Below are 23151 nucleotides of genomic sequence, written 5' to 3'. Positions count from 1 at the left end.
AATACAGAGAATTTCAGTTATTAGCTTCTTTAAGTTAGTGATGTTAACTGGAAAAGCAACGAGATGCTGTGTTGAACGTTGTAAGATAATAAAATTTTACAAAAAATATTTAGTTATTCTTGGCTTTTGAAAATTTTATTTGATTTGTTGTAGGCTACTTGCTTTCTAAATTTACTCTCATATCATAATCAAGACGACCATTTTACCCTTATGGATTCTAAGAATTTTAAGGTTAGTCCTGTGCGGTTGTTTTTTGAAATGTTGGCATTGACTTTATTGGTAATGCATTGACTTAAAATATATTATAAGTCAAATACTAAAACACTACAACCACAAATCAATCCATATATTAATAGGCAAGCAAATTTTTTAAAAACTTTTTTTCTCAGTTTAGTGTGCATCGTAGGGAAAATCTACGCATACAGTTGGATTTTATAAAAAATAACATGGGCCTTATGGGTTGCCATGCTTGTGACGAAATAAAAACAGAAAATCAAAACAAATGGAAGAAATTCCAATCACATAGTATAAATTAAAGTGTAATCAATATAAATTTATATCATGAAAGTAGTGCACTCAATACCAATGATATCATGACTCAAAAGTGTACTCACTATCAACTATATACGACGGTCATGTTATGCGCCAATATAACAGTTTTATGCGCGCAGTGTTCTGCGCTTGCGTAGAACTAGGAACACCTGCGCACAGATTATGCGCGCGCAGCGTTCCAGGCAAGGCGCACGTGCAACCGCTGTAGTTCCGCGAAACTCTTCAACTACTATCAGAAGGTGTGTTTGGAATATTGAGTGTTTATATCGTGCTTCAAAGTCAGCTAGATAGGGTAGACCCTTATTAATCCGGATCTATGAATTAACAGGGGTCTGAAATTTGAAAGAAAGAATGAAAAATACCCCCGCCGCAGCAAACCTGCAGACTACACGAATTTCCATTTGCCTGATTGGATTTACTCTAAAATATCTCCTTAAAAATATTACATTTATTTCCCATTTAAATAACATTAGTTTAACAAGTGCTTAGGTTTGCTGCAACAAGGAGGGTAAAAAGGTGTTTTTTCCATGTTAATAGTTTAGTATGAAATGAATGCATTTCCCAAATTTGATCAAAATATGATCATAAACAAGCAAACTACAACAGTTTACTTATTCTCCATAAGAATAACATGGGAATTTTAAATTTACAGTGTTTTGTAATTTTCTCCGTAACCATTAGGCGCATAATAACGCTTCAATATACTAAATTATTAGTTTTTTAAGCTCTACAAAATGGTTGGGAAAGAAAATGCTAAATTTTAAGTTTTAGGGTCAAATTGGGAAAAACCAATTTTTGCCCCATAAAACCCCCCATAAACCCCTGTTCCCATAGTCCGATCATGCTGGTTCGCGAACTCGTTCGAATAAACGTAGGTTTACACAGTTATACCAAATTGCATCAAAACCGGATGTTTTTTGCTCGAGTTATCGCGCTAACGGACACATATATAAATATATATATATATGAATTTAAACGGATGGTGTTTTTGGTCTCTAGGGACCACAAAACGAAAAAAGTAAATCGGTCCCGGGTCCAGGTTTTACCATGACTACTACGGTAATAGCTTATTCCCTATAGGGGAAATTTGCTAAAACCTAATATGATGACAGATATTGGTGTTACGGGAAAACCCTTTTTGGTACCTTAAAAATGTAATATCAGTTTGTACCCAGACATACCACTGGCATTGCCCAGCACCGGTACGCCACTAAGAATGCTTGTGGGCCTGCCCCGCCCTCAAATCTCGCTCATTTTCGGCGCCCATTGGACTAGAGCCAAGCATAGGTCCGGGTTGGTGCCGCGGAGGCTCAAAATTTAAACCTTGTAATTGTATGGATTCGATATTATTATTGAAAAAAATACACTACTTACTAAACCATGGTTAGCTTAAGGATTGTTCATGATTCGCCACAAATGTGTCATCTTCAGTTATCTCAATATGTAGTTCAGACGAGGGTAATAAATACACAAAAACGTATAAAAACCCCGCAAAAATTAATAAATATATGAATATGTATATGTAAACAGAACATAACACGTCTATTGCAAAGCGGTGTGGGTTGAAAGTCTCTAAATAATTTTGCAAAGGTAGCCTATATTTCCATTGTACGGAAAGCTTTTGTTTTTGTAATATCTGATGACAAATTTCCGTAATGGAAATAAAATCTTAATTTCATTCAAGTTTTGATAAAATATTTAGCTTTTTTATAAAATGAATGTATTTAGGAACAGTTAAAAACAAAAACAATATTACAAAATCAGTTTTATGTCAAACATACACAAAAAATGATGTAAACAATTATTAGTAATCTTTAAATAAATGCATTATTGTACTCAGATTGATAAGACCCCCTTTTGTACTAACGTATTGCCTATAATAAACCAACATCTACAACAATACAAAGTAGTTTCGTTTCGCACAAAATGCTGTATAATATTGTTTATATAAATATTGATTAATAACAATATTGTTTAATTGTTTAAATAACAATAAACCTATATTAGTTTTTAAACCCTAAAAATCTATTCGAAAACCAGTTAGCACATTTTTACCTAAGGGAGCATCAACGTCTATAAACGACAAAAACTAATTTACAACGTAATGATTCAACTGAAACAGCTGATCGTTTAGAGGTCTTTGCACGGTGCGCGTTCTCTGCTCAAAGACCAATAAAATAAATTACACATTAGCGTTTTTGTCGTCCTTGTTTATGCTGATAATGAGCAAGTGGTCAGTTTATATTGGCTGATTGGCCTAAGTGGTCTAGTGTACTTCACATAATGCTACTGTTATAAACCACGAGAATGGCTACCGGTTGTGCTTGGACAATTAGTTTCATGTTTGTTCGTGGTATAAAATATTTAAGTAAAATTTTAAGGTTACTTAACAAAAACGTGAATGCTACTAGGAACCTCGATAACAAGATTCTCATGGGGATTATTAAATAGGTCTTGTTATCAAGGTTCGCTTCTTATCGAGGTTTGCGAAAACATGTGATTAGGGGTAAAATAAATTCAAGGGGATTCGGAAATGACACTTGTTATCAAGGGTGACTTGTTATCGAGGTTCCACTTTACAAAAGTACACAAATAATATACCAAACAGTTTGACACATCGTTCATGTATGCTTATGGAGTGAATAAATGAATAATAGTTGTAAATAATAAAATAACTGAATGGTGTATGAAGGTTTCTAATAATATGGATAAATTGTATGCTTGTTTTACTATGTTTCGTGATGATGAAGTTTTAGTGTGCAGATATAGACTAAATGTGTTTATTTTATTTTCTTAAGATCAATTTTACTATTTGTAATTTACAGATATGTAATAAAAGAGGAAATCAAAAGGCTTAAAAATGTTCACCCATAATAAATAATATACAAAATTTAAAAAATCTTTGCTTAAATGTTTAAACAGTGCAAACTCTAAAATTGTGTGTTATAGTCTGTAAAATGGAACCTGTCTGCCTGGTACTGACCCCTGTTCTCTAGTTAGACGGTGGGACAAGTTCCATTATACAGACTATAACGTTCAAATAACAGTTTAAACATAAAACATCTGGAGGATATCGTAGTGGATACAATGTCGTTGCTGTTTATTCGAAGAATTATTCGAGATGGCTGTGATTTAGGGATGGTCCAACACCAATTGGCAGAGTGCACCCTTACTGGCAACCCTCCAACCCTAGCTGCGATTGTCGAATTACATTTATTCTCTTGTTTCGTCTGCCTACAAGAAAATATAAAAGATATTCCTTTTATACTCTTCGATATGACTGTGTACTGGAACCTGATTAAATTTGATCTTTGAGGGTAGAAGTTTCCTCTTTTTTATCCTTGGATATAATTAAAAAAATACAAAATTCAGCTAATCGGTCTAAATGAGTTATCATATAAGCAATTAAACGTCGAAAATTGTAAAATACTGTCAATAAAATATATAATTAGCACTGTCACTGGAACCAATCATAATCTGCCAATAGGGTAAAAATGTAGACATGCACCATTTTCAGTAGATAAAAATATACTTTTAGATCCATTTTAGGGAATTTCCCATATAGGGAATAAGCTATTACCGTAGGTCTCATGGTAAGATCTGGACTCTGGAGCGATTTACTTTTTCCTTTTGAGGTCCCTAGAGACCAAAACCACCATCCGTGATAAAATGTTGTATAAACGTGTAAACCTACATTTGTTCGAACTAGTTCGCGAACCAGCATGATCGGACCATGGGAACGGGGGTTTATGGGGGGTTTTATGGGGTAAAAATGGGTTTTCCCCATTTTGACCCTGAAACATAAGATTTTGGAATATCTTTCCCAACCATTTTGTGGAGCTTAAAAAAGAAATAATTTAGTATATTGTTGTATGCCTAATGGTTACAGAGAAAATTCAAAAAAGTGTAAATTTCAAATTCACATGTTATTCTTATGGGGAAAATGAAAACTGTTGTAGTTTAGCTTTTTATGGATATAAGTTGATTAAATTTGGCAAATTTATTTATTTCATACTACACTATTGACATTTTGTCAAAAAACACATTTTACCTTTCCCGTAGCAGCAAACCTAAGCACTCATTCAATCTAATCCTATTTAAACTGGGAATAAATATGTCTTATTTATGGAAATATTTTATTAAAAATATAATCAAACGAGTGGAAATTCGCTTAGTCTGCAGATTTGCTGTGGTGGGGGTACTGGATTTGAATATGGTAAATTTCCGCAGTAATCCCACAAACATCATCTTACCTTTACAAAAAAAATCTACTTCAAACAAAGAATTATTTTAGAGTAAAATAACAATCCGCAGCTCTTGGTTGAATTCTTTTTAAGAGACACAATTTGGGACAATTCATACGACAAATTATCAATTTTTGTACAGTTTGTACTGTTTTTAATGGTACAATTTCATCGTGTACGGACTATTTTGATGAAGTGATCGCACACGCGGTTGCGCGTGCGTGAGTCTTCGCGTGACTCAAACGCAGTTAATATCGATTACTAAGTATCGAATTACCATTTCCCCTTTGATAGAGTTACTAAAACCCACCACAATTACCGATAAAAACCACATCGCATATAAATATGCACTATTAGTATTCATTCGATTGTTGCCTGCCGCAATCGCATATTTAAATAGCAGATAGTGATCTGGTGATGTTTATGGATTGAACAGGTGAAAAAGTAGAATGAATTATGCTGATTGGTCTGCATTACAAGCTGGGGTTTATGTGGGAAACACACAACACACGTGCAATACGGGATGAATTGAAAAATCCAATGTATGCTTGTTTGTCTTTTGTCAAGTATTTATGAAGTATTAATCGACCTTTAAGACATTTGTTTAAAGGTCGGGCAAAGCCGACGGATAACAGCTAGTTTATTATAGTTCTAAAAAGTTTTACCAATGTGTTGGGAGTTAGTGTTGTAGATATTTATTTACATGTTATTTATTTTGACGCAAGAAAATATATAGATCGTAAAAACACAAAATAGGCCAAAGCAATACACATTTATGGCTAAATAAACTTAGCGATATAGTAAAATAAAGAAAAAGGTGAATACTTTTTAGCTGAGCATTTTTCTTTTTTGTCCTTAATATTAGCATGTTAATATTCCTTAAAATGCATTATAGTTTTTTGTTGTTGCCCTAAGACGCTAGTCACGAGCCTGGTATTGTTTTTCACATTACTTCAGGCTAGACCTAGGGGTTGCGGCATTATAACTTAGATAAAATCCATTGGTGATTTGGCGGTATTTGAACCCGGGACTCAGGGGCTAAAAGTGCAGCTAGACCAGCTGACTCCCCATTTAACTGAACATAAAAGTAGTATTTGTAGCTTTGTTTATAAACAAGAAAAATAAGAATCGCACGTAATTTAAATTGTTCTTATAGTTTAGCTAAACTAATTAATATTTTCTATACAATCGTGAATTTTTTTATCTGTTACTGTTGAAAAAAAAATACTTGAAGATATACTTAGTAAAAAAAAAAAAAAAAAAACTAATTTCATAGCCTACTTAAAACAGTTTTCAACGCTTCAACCGCATTAAATTTACCCAAAAATCAACCAAAAGACTGGAAAAACCCCAACTAACCACATCCCAACCGTTATTGTTATTGCCGACTATATGTGTAGGCCTTCACAGGTATCTCGATGGCACTAAATACAATTTTTACTCTTTGACCTAAAAATCGCACAATAATCAACAGACCCCAAACTAACCACAACTCGACCATATTTCCCTCCAATTCGGACCGTAAGCCTCCATAAAGGCGGGTGATTGACGGCTACATGTGTAGTACATGTATCTCGATGGCACTAGTGATATGAGATAACGTTGTTGCTGATAACTGTGTTTCTATTTGGCTCTGACGACACTACGAAGTTGTAACAGGATCAAATGATAAGAAGTCTACTGTTGTGTCTGTCTTTAGTCTGCCGATAGCTTAATGGGTATATAACAGGAAAATCGGAGTAAGAAACGAATCTGGGGGGAAATGTTAACACCGGTACCCCTATTTCTTCCGAAAAAAATTGAGTTTATCTCAGAGTTATATTAATCTCACTCTAACAAATTTTTGCTCCAGACAGCGTTTACTCGTAAATAAAATAAATGTTCTTTCTAGCAAAAAAAAATTATTCTGCGCTTAAATAAAAAAAAAAAAATATTCCGAAATGGAATCCAAGATTCCATATGAGTTTTGAAAGAAAAATGATTGGCTTCCCTTTTTAATATTAACATTTTGTGATCAAATACCAAAGGCAATACAAATTCTTGATCGTTTATTTAACTGGATTTTCCTCTATGAAAGTATTCAGACTTGCTGTAGGTAAACCATGGATACACACTTAAGTTTTAACACTATCAATAAAAATATGGGCCTACAACTTGTTGTCCAAATTATTTTTTTCCAAATTATTAATTCCGTTGAGAGAGCACAGTATGAACTTTGGTTGACACAAATTGACTAAGAACTATAAACTTGCACCCTTTAAAAGTTCACAAAAATACATTAATTGGACGACCAAATGTTTGGTTTTAGCGGAGGAGAAACATTTGTTTGGCATGATCATAGCAAAACATAAACATAACGCATTAGATTGTCATCGTGCATAATTAATTATGGACTTAAATTGACCTATAAAGGTTATAAACTCTGCAAAGGAGTAGATGCTCCAGCTATTCCCTTTCTAGGATTAATATAATTAAGGAATGTAAACAGAGCCATAGTACTTGCTAACAAGAATTTACAACTGCAAAGAAAAACATTCTAAGCACCAGCCAAGAAAATGTACAGCATTCAACAGAATGCTGTAGGAATGTCTGGTCGAGACGAAGGTATTTGCAATTTTAGTAAAAAGAAGGCAGCTTAAATCCTAAGTATTCTACTTATTAGCTTCCTAAAGTAGGTTAGTGATGTTGGCTGGAGCAGAAGTAGCCTCTGTGGTATGCTTTGGGAGATTTTCTAGTTATAAGGGTGAAATTTAATTTCTGAAAACGTGTCAGTTAATTTTATAAAAATACATTTTGTGTGAGATTTTTTACTCTTAGGTCTATTTTAAATTAAATTAACTCTAAGATAACAATTGTCAGGAATTGTGTACAAAATGAGTTAAATATTAAACTCCATGAAAATGATAACTTCTTAGACAAGAAAATTATTCAATGGGATACATTTTTTACAAACAAATAAATTGTACATTTTTTACGATTTAATATAATTTAGTTTAGTTTAAAATACCACAGAAACCTTGAAAATACTACTTAACCCTAGGGCAGTCTGATAATTTTGATTGCTTTTCATTGCTCATTCGTGCCATAGTCCAAAAAAATAACTTGTTTTGGAAATTTGCTTAGTTACAAGATATACGAAATTAGTTATGTCATAGAATAAAGAGAAGCTGTTTGTCTCTTTATTCTGAGGTCATATTTGTTAATCTGGGTTCATACAAATTTGTTTAGTACGATTTTAGACATTTCCAATGTTAACTTTGAATGTTTGTAGTATTCTATCCTTTAATTCCAACTTGAAACTGGTCATGCAAGATTTACGAAAACCTACAGTGCATCAACGATAATGAAATAAACAGCTGTTCCCACTTTTAATACATATGCACCAGTAGCTGACAGTGCTCCAGAAGCTGACAGTTTGAGTTTCTTAACATTATAATGTGGTCTCTTAAAAATATTTACACATGATTGCATTGTTAGAAGAACATATGTTTATTCTTGATTTGTTTACAAACAAATCAGTTAAATTTAGCCCATACTCGCGGAATGGTGGTGGTTTGAAAGCGACCCTGTCTGTACACATCACATTTAGTCGATTCCCTTAATGAAATTGTTAAGAAAGTAAGTTTGGTTTTTTGTCATTTCGCTAAATTTCTTAAATAGTATTAATGATTAGGCTCATTATTTTTATTAATTATACCTTTGTTGACAATTTCATGATAAAATTGGGGTGTTAGGAGTTTTGGATTTAAAATTATATCAATGTCAGGCTTTGGAACACAAAAGCCATACAAGTTCCACTAGCTGACAGGGGATATTTGCTACTTGCACGATATCAAATTGGTTTTACCCATCGAAATTTGCATGCTATTTATAATTTATTTGATCTCACAGTTTTATAAAATGATTTTAATTTTTTAATTTATAAGCCAAATTATCTTAAAAAATGTATATTTTTTATATATATAAAATATATATATATATTTTTTAATGTAAATATTATTTATTTTAAAATATGTAAAATATTTTTTTTTTTTTACGTTTTACGTGATTTCATAATTTAATAATTATTAAGTTAGATTTTATTCGTCTTATAAATTATAAAACCCTTAGGTTTAGCAGCTACTTAGTACATTTTTAGTTCCAGTGTCAGCTACTGGGACAACTGACAGTCAACTACTGGTACAAGCACTTTTTTCACTGTCAGCCACTGGAACACGTACAAAGGTTGAATTAAGTTTAAAAATGTTGTAAAATATATTTAAAAAACCCTTTTTCTATGACAAATTTGAAAAATACACTAAATTTAGAATCACATAAATCCCGTAATATCTCTTTAGTTCCTATTTATTCAAAACCACGGATTATTAAGTGCGTATAGTTTCTTATACTGTCAGCTACTGGTGCGTTTACCTTAATATGGATCAACAATGGGGTTTATATAAAATACACCTCACCTATGAGTCTTTAGGGGATTATTTAAACGACGAACTTGAAGTAATTATGATTGAACTAGCAAAAGATTACCTCATGCACAATCATAAATTGATAATAAATAATTATCCCCCCTTAACTTTCAGAGCCAGTATTTGACATAAGCCTGGACTGGCTCAACCAGTCCAGAGGAACCAGAACCAGGCTGGTAGCTGGTCGGAATTACCAGCAGCTGGTTGTGACGTAATCAACTCTTCAAACACCGAAATCTTTTTGATCCAATCGCAATCAAGGGCATTTCACTCACTTTCACAAAAGATTGTTACTTGATAGAAAAAGAAATCGTAATTCATATAAAGTCCAGGACGAGTCCTTAACGAGAAATATTTATACTAAAATTTGAATGTGTTTCCTCTTTAACTTTTTAAAACACCTTTAAAAATCCACTTACTACAATATCTATCCAACTCACGACAATAAACACACAAATATTGAAAGTAAGAAACAACGAAAAGGCTACGCAATTCATGTTTAGATAATTTTGTAATTATTATAGTTCAGGTGCCGATAGTAGCATTTTCTAGAGCACAATGAAGGCATGTGAACCAAAAAGCCATAACAGAATATGGGATTCTATAGAACAAACTTTAGTAAGCTATGCTAAGCCACAAGTATGCTATACTTTTCATCAAGACGCAAATACACTCAGAATTTCGATAATCGTTATATAAAATCCAATAAAAATGGAATATTTTAAATGGCCAAATGGAAAACTGACTGAGAAGAAGAGGAAGTAAATCAAGAAATTGGGAAACCAAGTAACACTTTCCCCTGTTCATTTTAAGAGGTTAAAACTATGATTTTCATTAGTCATAAAAATGGAATCTTTTCAAGAAGAGGGTCACCGCAGTATTAGAATTACCGAATGCAAGTTAGGTAAGGTTTAAGTTTTTAGTTTTAGTTTTTAGCTTAGTTTTTTTTTAGTTAAAGGTAACATTGTCTTCGTGTGCCAAAAAAAAATTAATTTTGGTGGTGCTCTACTATGAAAATATAAAAAGAATAGTTACATTCCTCTCCAGATGGATTTATGACATTTTTCCTCTCTCCAAAACTCCCAGTCCACCAGCTTCGCACCATCACCGAGAGTGTAGTGATAAGAAGGTCAGCGGTGTGTGTTATCACTAAGGTCACATTATCAGCCGGACCAGAACTACTTGCTCTTCACTCACATTTGCATCAGCTGGGCAATACTTTAATCTGTCTATTGCTTTCTCCCGGCAGTTGACACCTGTTCTAGGTGAGCGCGGTGAATACTAAACACTGCAGACGACACTGGAGTACTATTTTGGAGGGAAAGAGTCCACTTCTGGCGGGAAATGAGATGTCAAGTAGTTTCTTGCATATTTTGGTAATATTTTACCTCTTTTAAAGGAAATCATGCTTTGTCTCCACGGTGACAGCTGTAAAACCGTTTCACGCATGCGCGGTGAATACTGAACACTGTGCAGACGATACTTCAGTCACTTTTGGAGGGAAAAAGTTGACTTTTAGCGGAAAATAAGAGTTCAATAAACTTTGTTCTATACTTCATGTTGTATGTTGTTTTTCTGAACCACTGAGATATAATATATATATGAGGTTACATTACCTTAATCGCCAAGTGATCCATGTAGTCCAAAATCTAGGATTACGTACGTTTCGACGTCAATGCGTCATTGTCAAATCTACAAAAACTTGTTTAAACCATAAGGGTCACGTCATAGTTTTTACGACACACACGAACAAATAATATGGACAAAAATACATTTAAGTAGGCCTACTAACTAATTTATGGTAAACGGTCGTCACAACATAGTACAGATCTGATCGCATGCCGAGACTCGACTGATCAGATCTGTACTATGTTGTGACGACCGTTTACCATAAATTAGTTAGTAGGCCTACTTAAATGTATTTTTGTCCATATTATTTGTTCGTGTGTGTCGTAAAAACTATGACGTGACCCTTATGGTTTAAACAAGTTTTTGTTCTATATTTCATAATACTTTTGCTCTTTTTATTTTTGATGAAGTGGAAGTTGTGTTTTGAATGAACCATCGGTGACTATTTCCATCAGTTTTATTAAGCATATATGAACAATTTCCCCAGAAATAAATAAATCAATGTTATAGGTACAGTTCAAATGTTCAGGGAAAAACGTTTACAACGGATTTCGATGTGATTTCAACAGTTCTACACTCCTTTTATCTATAGTTCTACGTATGAATCTGTATGCAATTTACGGATTTATATCTCAAGTATTTGCAATTAAATATTTATTTTACAATGATATACTATATTAAATTTCATACTTTCAAATAAATATATACAAAACTAAATGAGACGAGTCAATTTATTAGGCCTACGATTTTCAACCGAGAATACATAAGATAAGTTTAAGTACTCACTCTATCACACATGATGAGCAAACTTTTATGCAACCACAGGTTCAATTACTAAAAGTCACCCCACACATACAAAATACGAGTATATACAATCCCAACTGAATCAGGAAAATAAACTTAGATCAAAGTCACTAAACTAAATTCACGTCTGAGTTTTTAATTAATTAAAAATAGCTAAAACAACGCTAACAAATTAACCTTCTGTGTTCAATGATTAAAACAACAGTTAACTATTTATTTATTTACATTAGAACAGTTAAACATTGTCGAGCGTGTTAACCGACTTCCACCGATGATACAGAGTCATGCGATCCTACGGTGCTGGTTGGTTGCTCATCAGCTGTTTTCCCATAGCTCCACCTGACACCTGATTACGTCATACAACAGCTGACTTCTTTCACGTCTTTTTATTCCTTTCAATGAGTGTTTGCTTTACTGCAATCGGAGGAGACAAAACTGATTTTTATGAAGATAAATGCGTTCAGGATCAATATGTATGGAATTACTGTATTTCTTTCTTCACGAGGTTAAAATTTAGGTAATCTAAGCGAGACTCTTAATACTAGGTAATAAATAGATATTCAATACAAATGTAATATGATTTACATTTTGGGATTTTTATCAATTTTTAAATACCTGGCAAATGTTTATTTTAGTTTTATGTGGGAATAAAATAACTTCGTTTTTGGATCAACCCTCCCATATGGTGCAAACGATCTGGTTTACGAACCTTTGTCAATTGAAGATATTTTACAAAATGTTCTTTCGCGTAAGGACACATACTTAGTTATAATTTGATAATAATTCATTGAAAATCATGTAATTTTGACATGTAGGAACATTAAACAAAAAGTACATCAGTCCGGTATCTAGATGTTACCAGAAATTCCAGAAAAACCTCTTTTCCTAAAGGTAAATTTACCAACACGCATTTAGTTAACAGTTTTTTAACTGTCAGCTAAAGAAAACAGCTGTTTGGAGCAGTCACATTGTCCTGGCACAGGTACAGTATGCGGACGGTTACAAATAATATGACACTTGGTAGGTTGAACTGCCCACCTGATAGCTGAAGGCCACGGCCAATCAGAAAACAAAATTGTATGGAACTAGGCTTGCCCCACGTCGTCACAAATCACCTGTAACTACAGATGAATTATGTTCAGTTTGTGTCCAACTAGCTGAGAGTAGTGCGTTGACATTGAAAAGTGAAGAAAAAATCTACATTGGAAACAGAAAACGGCATCTTGAACCACGCAGTTACAAATCATACTAGAACTATAGATGATTTATGTTAAGTTTGCGGAAAAAACAGCTAAGGGTGGTACGTTGAGAGTCAGCAGTAAAGAATAAATCAACTTTAAACACGCTTTTATGTACTTTACAGTATTATCTGAGGCACTTGGATACACGTTGTTAGAGTACTTGAAAGTAGTTTCCTACTGTAAAACCTCAATACGGTAAATCTAAATAAATACGACCACCTACATAAGAAAATATTGGTTAGGCAATACCCTGATATGGCATAAAATAGACATAACGATTTAATGGTAGTGGACTTACTCAGAAAAAGAAATTTTAAATTCGGAATCTGTCACAATACAACTAATGTCAATATTTGCCAAATTAATACCACTTCGCCACTTTCAATCAACCAAAACCGATTTTGGACCACTTGAACAGTGGAAATACTTTAAGTGGTACATGTTCTTTCGACAACCACACTCTCAATCAGTACCTATATTTTCCCTTCGTGGAATCAATTATGCCAACGTAAGTCCGGAAACGTTACAACAGTGAGTAACATGTTACCTTTCACTTCAGAATTCATCAGAAATCGGATGTTACATTTACCACTAGGGTCAATATTATGGGGGGGGGGGGGCGTTATACTAGGAACAACTTGTTTCCTAAGAATTTCGACATGCACCTTATTTGCACTTTATTGTGATCCTAAAATTAGTTTTACGCCACAATACACAATTTTGGCGAACTTCCTATGCAAGGATTTAGTCCAGAAAACAGCTGTTTGCCGCCAGCTTAATCAAATGGGGTTTCATTGCGTACTACTGTACTGTAATGGATTTTACCGGACACCAATCAGCTGATTAATACTGTATTTAGGTGGCAATGAGTGGTTAACAAAAACATAACCTCTAACCTCTCTTAGAGGTTATGACTAGTGATTTTTAGTCCTTTACTTGGTGGAAATATATAAGGATTTTTGCAGATTTAGTAGTATGGCGTAAACTATCGCACGTAACTCGAACAAAATGTGTGTACCGGACTCGTATGGTAATCGATACAGGTATGGTAACGACAACACTCGTCCGGTAAACACTTATTTTCAGGACTAGTAACGTAATATACTATTTTACCATCGTGTAGTAAACAAAGAGTGTTATAAAATTTAATACACTATTTTGCCGTCAGAAAAACATTGTTTAAGCTGTAATCAAAACAAAACCAAATAAATACATAGTTTATTTAAATAATGAGTGATGCAAAAAAAATTTTAATCCGTGCATATTGCTTTGGACTACCGAAACAAATATTTAAGTTATACTAATTCTGAAGTATGATTCATTTGTAGAATAGTTGCGTAAGTTAATATAATATAATTGGACATATCTTTGACAAAGTTAGCAAAGCGATACTTCTTAAGATTCCAGTGTTTGTCTATAGATAAGCTAGACTAACACAACCCCATGTGTACAAATAAACAAAGTTAGCTTGGATTACAGTAGAATTGTGTTTGAGTTTCGCTTTCAAACTATGTACAACAACTATAAGTACTCCCACTGGTCACACTTGAGATTAAATGGATGTTTAGTATCTCTTTCTTGTTTAACGAACTTGAAAACTAATTTTAACGATATTTTGCTCGACAAAAATATTGCATATTCTCTATTATTAGACGATCTCTATTATTAGATATGTAAACTATAGTCCTCTGGCACCAAAAAGCAAAGCACAGTCATAAAATGTCAAATATATAGAAATAAGCTCAAATAAGGGCGTATCGTTCGGTATACGATACACACTCCTCTGTCAAAATTGAACGAACAAGTAAATGCGTCATGATTTTAGAACAGGACTAGAAGTAAACTTACCGCAACCCGAGTTTATTTAAATGTACTGTTTGTCAAAAATAGCGTTACAAAAAAATCTATATTATCAAAAACTGTTGTCAGACACAAACTACTTGAACAGTTGGATCAGATTAGGTTTATTATTAATTTTCATAACTTCGAAGACAAAATTATTGTTTGTCAAAAATAGCGTTAGAGAAAATCAATATTATCAAAAACTGTTGTCAGTCACAAACTACTTGAACAGTTGGATCAGATTAGGTTTATTATTAATTTTCATAACCTCGAAGACAAAATTATTGTTTGTAAAAAATAGCGTTAGAGAAAATCAATATTGTCCAAAACTGTTACAAACTACTTGAACAGTTGGATCAGATTAGGTTTATTATTAATTTTCATAACTTCGAAGACAAAAGTATTGTTTGTCAAAAATAGCGTTAGAGAAAATCAATATTGTCCAAAACTGTTACAAACTACTTGAACAGTTGGATCAGATTAGGCTTATTATTAATTTTCATAACTTCGAAGACAAAATTATTGTTTGTCAAAAATAGCGTTACAAAAATCAATATTGCCAAAAACTGTTGTCAGTCACAAACTACTTGAACATTTGGATCAGATTAGGTTTATTATTAATTTTCATAACTTTGAAGATAAAATTATTTTCCCATAAAACACATAAATTATGCACTGAAACTATCCTAACCTACGGAGCCGAAGGTAACTGGCAAGACTGAACAATCTCTTTTGATTCACCTCAAAGACAAAAGGGAATTTCAAAGTTTCAACCTTTAAAAGGGCATTGTCACCTGTACAGTTGGTAACACCGTTTCCCCCTGACCTACTAGTAGACGACCACAGCCAGACTTGTCTGCTCTACCTGGACCTCTGGCGTCAGGAGTCCTCGGTCACCGCCGCCAGGATCAATAAATTCTTGGGTTTGAAGAACTTTCGACAGCGGCGTCAGGAGTATAATCCCAGAATGTCAACCCGAGTAATTAGGCACTTCCGAGTTGAAGGACAAAGCTTTGGATGCCCTTCAGAAGGTTATTACTGACCCAGAGGAATCCGTCAAAACTCTATTTTAGAAGGTAAAAACCAGTTACAGTTCCGTAGTGCATGTAGTCGAGACAGACAGTTTGATCATTGTAGTATATATAGATTTGAAACTCAACAACTTATTAGGTGTTTCGTGGTTCATGAAATGTTATTAATGTGGGGAAACAAGTTTATGTAGGTTAGGTTGGATCAAGTTAGGTAAATGTTGATTAATAGTCACTCACTTGAAAACGGAATGAGTTTCCTTCCGAAAAGTAGAGTAGTCAAAACACAGTAGGAGTCCATAAACTAAAAAAGATGGTGCTGCACTTTTAAGTATTTCGACTGTAAGTTTATTTGGTAATCCTCGCATTTAAACAACATTTTTTCTGTACTGGGTTAAATAATACCCTTAAATATTTTTACAAGTTCATTTTCCACATTTCAAATTTTGTTTACATCGAGTTATGAGTTTAAATAGAGCTATGCGAATACGTTTAGTAGAGAAAGTTAAACAAAATTACGTCTAATAACACTTAAACATATATTTAGACTTGTACTTACACACAAGACACATTTAAAAGATGGTAAGTGCTGATAGATTTTGATTGGACACTCCAATCATCATCAGACCCAATAGGTGAATGAATAATCAAGAACTTATTTAAGAACTTGTTTTAACCGAGTCTTAGCTGAATGTTGAATGGGTGACTCGAACATTTTAAAGATGTATCACCTGCCAGGACCGAGAATATTTTCCCGTAGAGTATTTTCCATATTCTATGCATGAAGAATGTATAAGCTTTAACAGTTTTAAGAGACGTTATTTACTGAGTTAAGCTCTTCAAGGTTAACTCTTCTTTACTGAGTAAGGTACATGTTCAAGATTACAGCATAGAATATATTCAAACGGTTCCTTCCTTGAATGAGAGTGTTAGTTTAAATAGGTGTACTTTGATCAACTAAGAAGTGTTTGACCTTAAAGAAAGGTGGGCTTTTCGTACATTTCAAACTTTGACTTTTGTTCAATAGCAAGAGGACTTTGGAGTTGAAACACTTCACGTAGCAGAATTAAACTAAATCTAGCTAGAAATAACACCTGTGAACTGGAATGTTAGACTTTGGAATAGAAAATTTGGTTTCAACAGAAACAATGCAGACTTTTGACTCCATGAAATTCTCGGAAACCGAAACGCGATTCTTCTTCTTCTCCTTGTACATTATCCCAAGTTTATTCTAACAATGCAGAAAACTAGCTAAGAATATTTGTCAATAGAGAAATAACGTTTGATACTTGTTAATATCGTATACTATGTCAATAATTTCCATGGTCATGGAAATTTGTCTGAAAATTACATAGATTGATTATTTTGTGGATCAAGTACATTATTTTGTGTACGTTATCGTCCGATCTATGTAGAGAGGAAGGGGGTTTTGCTGGTCACTACATTTTTCCTGTCGCTTAAAAATCTTTAAAATACATTGAAGTAAATATAACAATCGTTAAAGACCGCTTGTCTTTTGTATTACAATTAAAGGTACCAAGAAACCCCATAAAATAACACAGAAACATTTGGTCGACAGCATACTTAAAGATAAACAAGATCTTCAGACTATCATTGATTTTAAACTGTACTCCTCATCTTAAACTGAGCAATGTTCTACTTTGGTTGTTATAGTACCAGCAATATTTTTAGGAACTGTTTATGACTATTAGATTAAGGTATATACAATCCTAAAATGCCATGGGAAGGGAGGGAAACATGTCTACGATGTGAGGAGTGGTGATGGAAGTGGTAAAGGCAAGCAGTGTGGAGTTTGGGAATGGATTAATGTATCTGCTATACGAAGACTGCTTTCAGAGTAAACTAATGATTATCCCCCGAGCAAAGCTCGGTCTCCGGGTAATATATGATTAATCACCGATCCAAAACAGAAACAAATAGTATTAACAGTGCTTTCTAAATAAACCTATATAATGTTATAGTGGCAATAACTACCTAAAGACTATCTTGAAGTCTTGAGCTGAAGTATAAGGGTGATACAGCTACACTGTATGTTTATTCTTAATGACACTTTATGCTAGTTTGAGTTGATAAATACATGTAAATATGTCTTACTTGATTAAATAAATGATTTATTGAGTTACTCAATCACAATTTTACAAACTAAAAATGCTAACAAAGTTGCAGACTTGCATTCAAAGTCAACACTAGTCATTTAAATATGACGCCACTATGACGATCCGTTACGTAAACTTTTCCTGCGAGACTCAATATACAGTTGGTCACCTAAGACATCTGGCGGATAATTGAAACATCTGAAAGCAGCGCAGTTAAAATGCCATTTATAACAAATACGGTGAATGTCGGGGTCGATTTATCGAGGGTCAGTATTCGATAAACGTATAAACGTAGGTGGTGCGACACGACTGAAGGCTGTTAATATTCATACGGACTTTGCATTACGTTGTGGCATTAGCAGACGACGTCATTTGGAGAAGAAGAATTTGACACACAGTGATCGTGTTCTTAGGGAATCTGTGTGTAGGGGACTACAATTCAATAGGGGTTTGTAACTGAAAATCTGTTTATGGGTTTGCCTCTTGTCCCAATTAACACTTTTCAATACAGTAGAACGTCATTAAGACGAATTGCAGGGGGAGGGATTCGTATCATCGAGGTCTTCTTAATGAAGAAGTTCGTTTGAAGGTGAAATACTACCGTTATTCGTCTTACCGAGGTTTCTCCTCCCTCTGATTTAACTTCGAGGAAGGAAGACGGTTGGGTGGGGGTTTCATTTTGAGACAAGCTTCTGTTTGTTTTGAAAACTATGTACTATGGTTCAGAGAAATTTGCCAAATTCCTCTAGGTGTTTTGACATTGCCTTTTTAAAAGTTTCAAGGGGATAATAAAATCCGTCTATCTAGGAATTCGTTTTACCAAGGTTCTTAATAACGAGGTTCGACTTAAATTAGCTTCATATAATTTGTGTAGCCACTTTTAATTAATACAAAATAATTTTGAATGTGGATACGTTTGTTCTAATAAAGTCAAAGTCATCATTCATTACTCTAACAGTTTCAACTATAACTCCTAGAACTGGAAGTATTATAAAATATGCTGTGACTTTGATCGCTTTATGGGGAAAGCAACATTGATTAGATGCAGGAAAATACTTTGAAGTACAATTGAAGTAAGCTCACTGCTCTGGATTCCCCATAAATATAAAAACTCAAAAGAACGTATGTAGGTACAAAAGTAAGTTACGTAAAAGTTACTGAACACTACTAATATTAACAAGATGTGGGACTAATTAAATTTAAAAATATTTTCGTGGGATTTAGAGATCTGCTGACCATGGGGCCTTTGTTCCAATCTCGAGGTTGGAATTCCGTGAATTGTGAAAGAACTTTGTCCATACATAACTATGATTAACTTAAAAAAATGTATTCAGGAACTTATTCAGAAAACGAACCAAAAAGGTTTTCTCAACTTTCGCGTATTAGGAAATTTAACTACCTTACTAAAAATGCTAATTCAAAGAAGTAACCATTTTCACCAAATCGATGGCTTATGGGAGCAAACACTAAAACACTTTTTAAAATGACGATAAGGACTATTCACGATAAAAATGCTGTTTGACCAAAATATCGCAAACTATTACATTTGAAGGATTTAAAAACGACCCTGAACTACAGAAACACATTTTGGACGCAAGATTCAGAAGCTTTGTCAATTCCCAGACTTTGTAGGTCAGATCAACACAGGTAACCGAAAACAAACACAGCAAGGGAAGAACAAACACGGCAAATTGTTTGACATCCTCTGCAGACGAGTCCTGTAGAAAACAAACGAACACGACTACAAACAAAGCTGCCTTGGTGTCAGATGAAATTTAATCGATAAAATCGTTGACTTTACATACGAGGACGAACTCTGTTTGAACTACTAGACTAGACAATCTATTTAACTTGTTACAACGTGTCGAATAAGGATCTCTTCTTCCAGAAAGGCCTTTCTTTGATGATGAGCTAATGCTACAATTCGTAGTAAGTTTCCTTTTAGGTACGTGTGTAAAATAGCCAAGTTAAATAAAATTGTACATTACAGAAAACATACCATATGATGGTGGCCCATTTAGGCTAGTTTAAAATCAATTGAAACTGACTTAAATTAGTTTACATGTAAATGGAATGTATATTTCGCGATGTACAGTAAATTATCACCAGAGTCAAACTATAAAGGATCAGAATTAAAATAATAATATTTACAGTAAGCAGCACAAACGTATGTACCAAGCGTATTTCAAACACATAAACTATTTGTCTCAGATATTGCACAATAGATACCTATGATTCATCTATACTTAACAGAGTTTAAGAGTTTTATTTAAAAAAAAATGTTCAATAGAAAACTGTATTTAAAAGTCTTCATCAGTGGTAGCCATATTGGATTTTAGTCTCATAAGAGCAATGTTAAATTTGACAGAACTCATTGGAAGTAGCATACCAATGTTATTAATAAAGATATAGTTTTGAAAAATTATAATAATTAGGTTTATAACATAGAGCTCTATTGAATGAGGAAGTTATATTTCAAATATTAGTTTTTATATTTTCTTAGTAAATTATTTAATTTACAGCCTATTTAATGATCAATAACATTAAGTTAAGGAAAAATTACAAAACTAAAATCCTCACTCCCTAGAGGGCCACTAAACCTTAATCTTAACACCTCAACCATTATTTTATCACAACAGGTTTTTTTTTTAGAAATTCTGTTTCAATGTTAACATTGCTCTTATGGGACAAAAATCCAATATGGCTACCACTGATGAAGACTCTTAAAAACATGGGTTACACAAATATTAGGAAAACGTGTAAGGTTGAAAGATACACAAAAATAATTATAATACAAGTAATCCAAACTAGCAGTACCGTATCCGAATTTCTCAGCGTTAGTACATCAATAACATGAATTTTCTTAGACAATTATTTATGAAACAAAGTAATAGTAAACCATTTAGGCAAGTTTACAAACGCTAAATGTATGACGTCATAGTTTAAACGTCCACAAACTTCAGCTTACAAAATGCGCGCTGTCAAGCGGATTTACAGTAACGTGTCACCGACGATGTTATCTAGATGGCACAGAATTACACGAAATGGCCACATAAAACTGGACGACCGCAACCACATACTTGGTGGCGGAGTCATACTCGGCTCATACTTGGATCATACTTGAAACCGCACGCGGAACCCGCAAACTCCTATGCTTTCGTTTGGGTTTATTCTTTATTGACTCTTAAAAAACATATGTAATAGGTTATGAATGATCATACTATAATGAATGTAATATTATAAATACATGATAGTTTGTGGATGGTTAGATGGTTATTTGCGAAGAACAACAGTGTTTTCTGTTTCTGTTTGTTTAATTGGAGGTTTTAAGGATTCGAGGAAAAAAAACAAAAAAAACTGCTTGAATAATTTGATAAAATGACTTAGCTATCTCGATGAGAATCAAAAAGTTAAGAATTATACTTTCAAAATCAGAATTTGCATCTTCATTGGATATGTAACCCGCTATACAGGGATATCTATATGTATATTAGAAGAAATGTATATTATGTATATCCCACAGTGGAACCTTGATAACAAGACCTTCGATAACAAGTCACCCTTTTTATCAAGTGTAATTTTCTAAGCCCCTTGAATTTTATTTTAGACCTAATCATATGTCATTGCAAACCTCGATAAGAAGTTGACCTTGATAACAAGTCTTTTTTAATAATCCCCATGAGAGTCTTGTTTGTATTTCTACCTTCCTAATCCAAAGTACCTCTACAATGTATGGATATCTTTATATTGATATTTACTCGTCTTTATACAGCTATTTATACCATCGTGTTAACATACCTATTTGTATACGGTCAATCCATTGATGTATATCAATGCTGGGAGGTTGATTATGTCTAGACTTCCCATGTGATATAACAATTTGAATCCAAGAAAATAAATGAAGTTCAGCACCATCTCACCAGAGTTTACTAGTGTATTGGGTTGAATATTAAACCAATGCAGTATCATAGCGAACAGCTGATTGATTAACTGTATCACTTAAACACAGAATATTGTCAGTAGTTGGTAATCATTTCAACAGATTGCACCACGTTTTTTGGCTTCAATTTTTTACATGAAATAGGAAGTCTACTGAATAACTTGTATTACTTAACTTACTGGGTTCCTAGCGTGGTAAAACATTAAGTGGGAGTGTGCAATAAATAAAGTGCGAAAAATAAGGATGGGATAAATATTATAGCTAACGAATGCTTCTACAATTTAACTTTGACATTTCAAGTTGGTTTGGGCAGCGTTATTGCCAAGAAAGTTATCAGCAAGGGTGTGCCAAATTTTATAACGCGCTAAAATAATAGGAAAATATTATTATGACTTTTTTAAACCTAAACACAAACTACACATTTTATAATGTTTACTAGGCTACTGTGGTCACAAATCAATTAATTAACGTATTTTATGTTGGTTTAATTTACTGTTTATAGCCTCGTATATACCTAATACCTTTTTTATGTCCATTAGAGTAGTGAATGATTATTATTTAACTTATAACCATTAACAAGAGGAGCCATTGATTCATTTGTATGCAGCATATATATGTAAATCAGCCCATAAGCCTAACAATAATTAAAAATCTACTAAAATAATATTTGAACCCTGATTATTTAAATGTTTCACACTATTGTATGCTCAATTTTCTTAATTTACTTACAAATTTTATACGAAGCCTGAGTGTTTACTTAAGAACCAAAAATATTAGCACCTTTAATGTTACATAAACAAACAACTAAATGAACTTATCCTTCAAATCCCATAATGCTATCACAACAAACCTCCTTATTTGACTAACACTATCTTGTGCAAAGTCTTATCTAAATAATACTTTACACAACCATATTTACTATACAGAAAGAACTTACCGAGTTGCACAATCTATGGAGTGATCGAATTCGACGCACGGGACACTACACTATAACACACATGTCTGAACAGCGCGGGCATACACGGCAGACTGAAAACTGAACTGTCACTGTGTCACTAACTGAACTCCCCCCCCCCCCCATCAACAATGGGAGTGATACCACCTATCAAAGGGGGGGGAGGGCAGGTAGGACATTAGGGTTTTATATGCGATTAATCAACGTTTGTGTTAAATGTTACACAACTATTTGGTTGAATATTATGTTTACGATTAAAATTGTTAATTATTGTAGTAAATTGGGTTAGAACTAATTACTTTAGAAATTAGGGTTTTGTTTCGGTGATTAGTTGTT

At 33.4% G+C, this 23151-nt stretch overlaps 1 protein-coding gene across 2 annotated transcripts in view; it reads right to left on the bottom strand.

The window, feature by feature from the left end:
* The window catches only part of LOC128994313 (BMP-binding endothelial regulator protein-like), a 125074-nt gene extending 102188 nt beyond the window's left edge, over positions 1–22886 (bottom strand). The window contains exon 1 of one of the 2 annotated variants that reach the window (XM_054418758.1): positions 22798–22886. The gene's annotated coding sequence lies outside the window, so the exon portion shown is untranslated. The remainder of the gene's footprint in view (positions 1–22797) is intronic. The other variant, XM_054418768.1, reaches the window with a different exon arrangement.
* Between the last annotated feature and the right edge of the window lie 265 nt (positions 22887–23151).

The sequence above is a fragment of the Macrosteles quadrilineatus genome, unplaced genomic scaffold (assembly GCF_028750875.1).
Source record: "Macrosteles quadrilineatus isolate MER2022 unplaced genomic scaffold, UCM_ALF_1.0 Scaffold_1__1_contigs__length_201487025, whole genome shotgun sequence".
Lineage (NCBI taxonomy): Eukaryota > Metazoa > Arthropoda > Insecta > Hemiptera > Cicadellidae > Macrosteles > Macrosteles quadrilineatus.
Note: the sequence above shows the minus strand (reverse complement) of the source record. Positions and strands in the feature narration are given on the sequence as shown.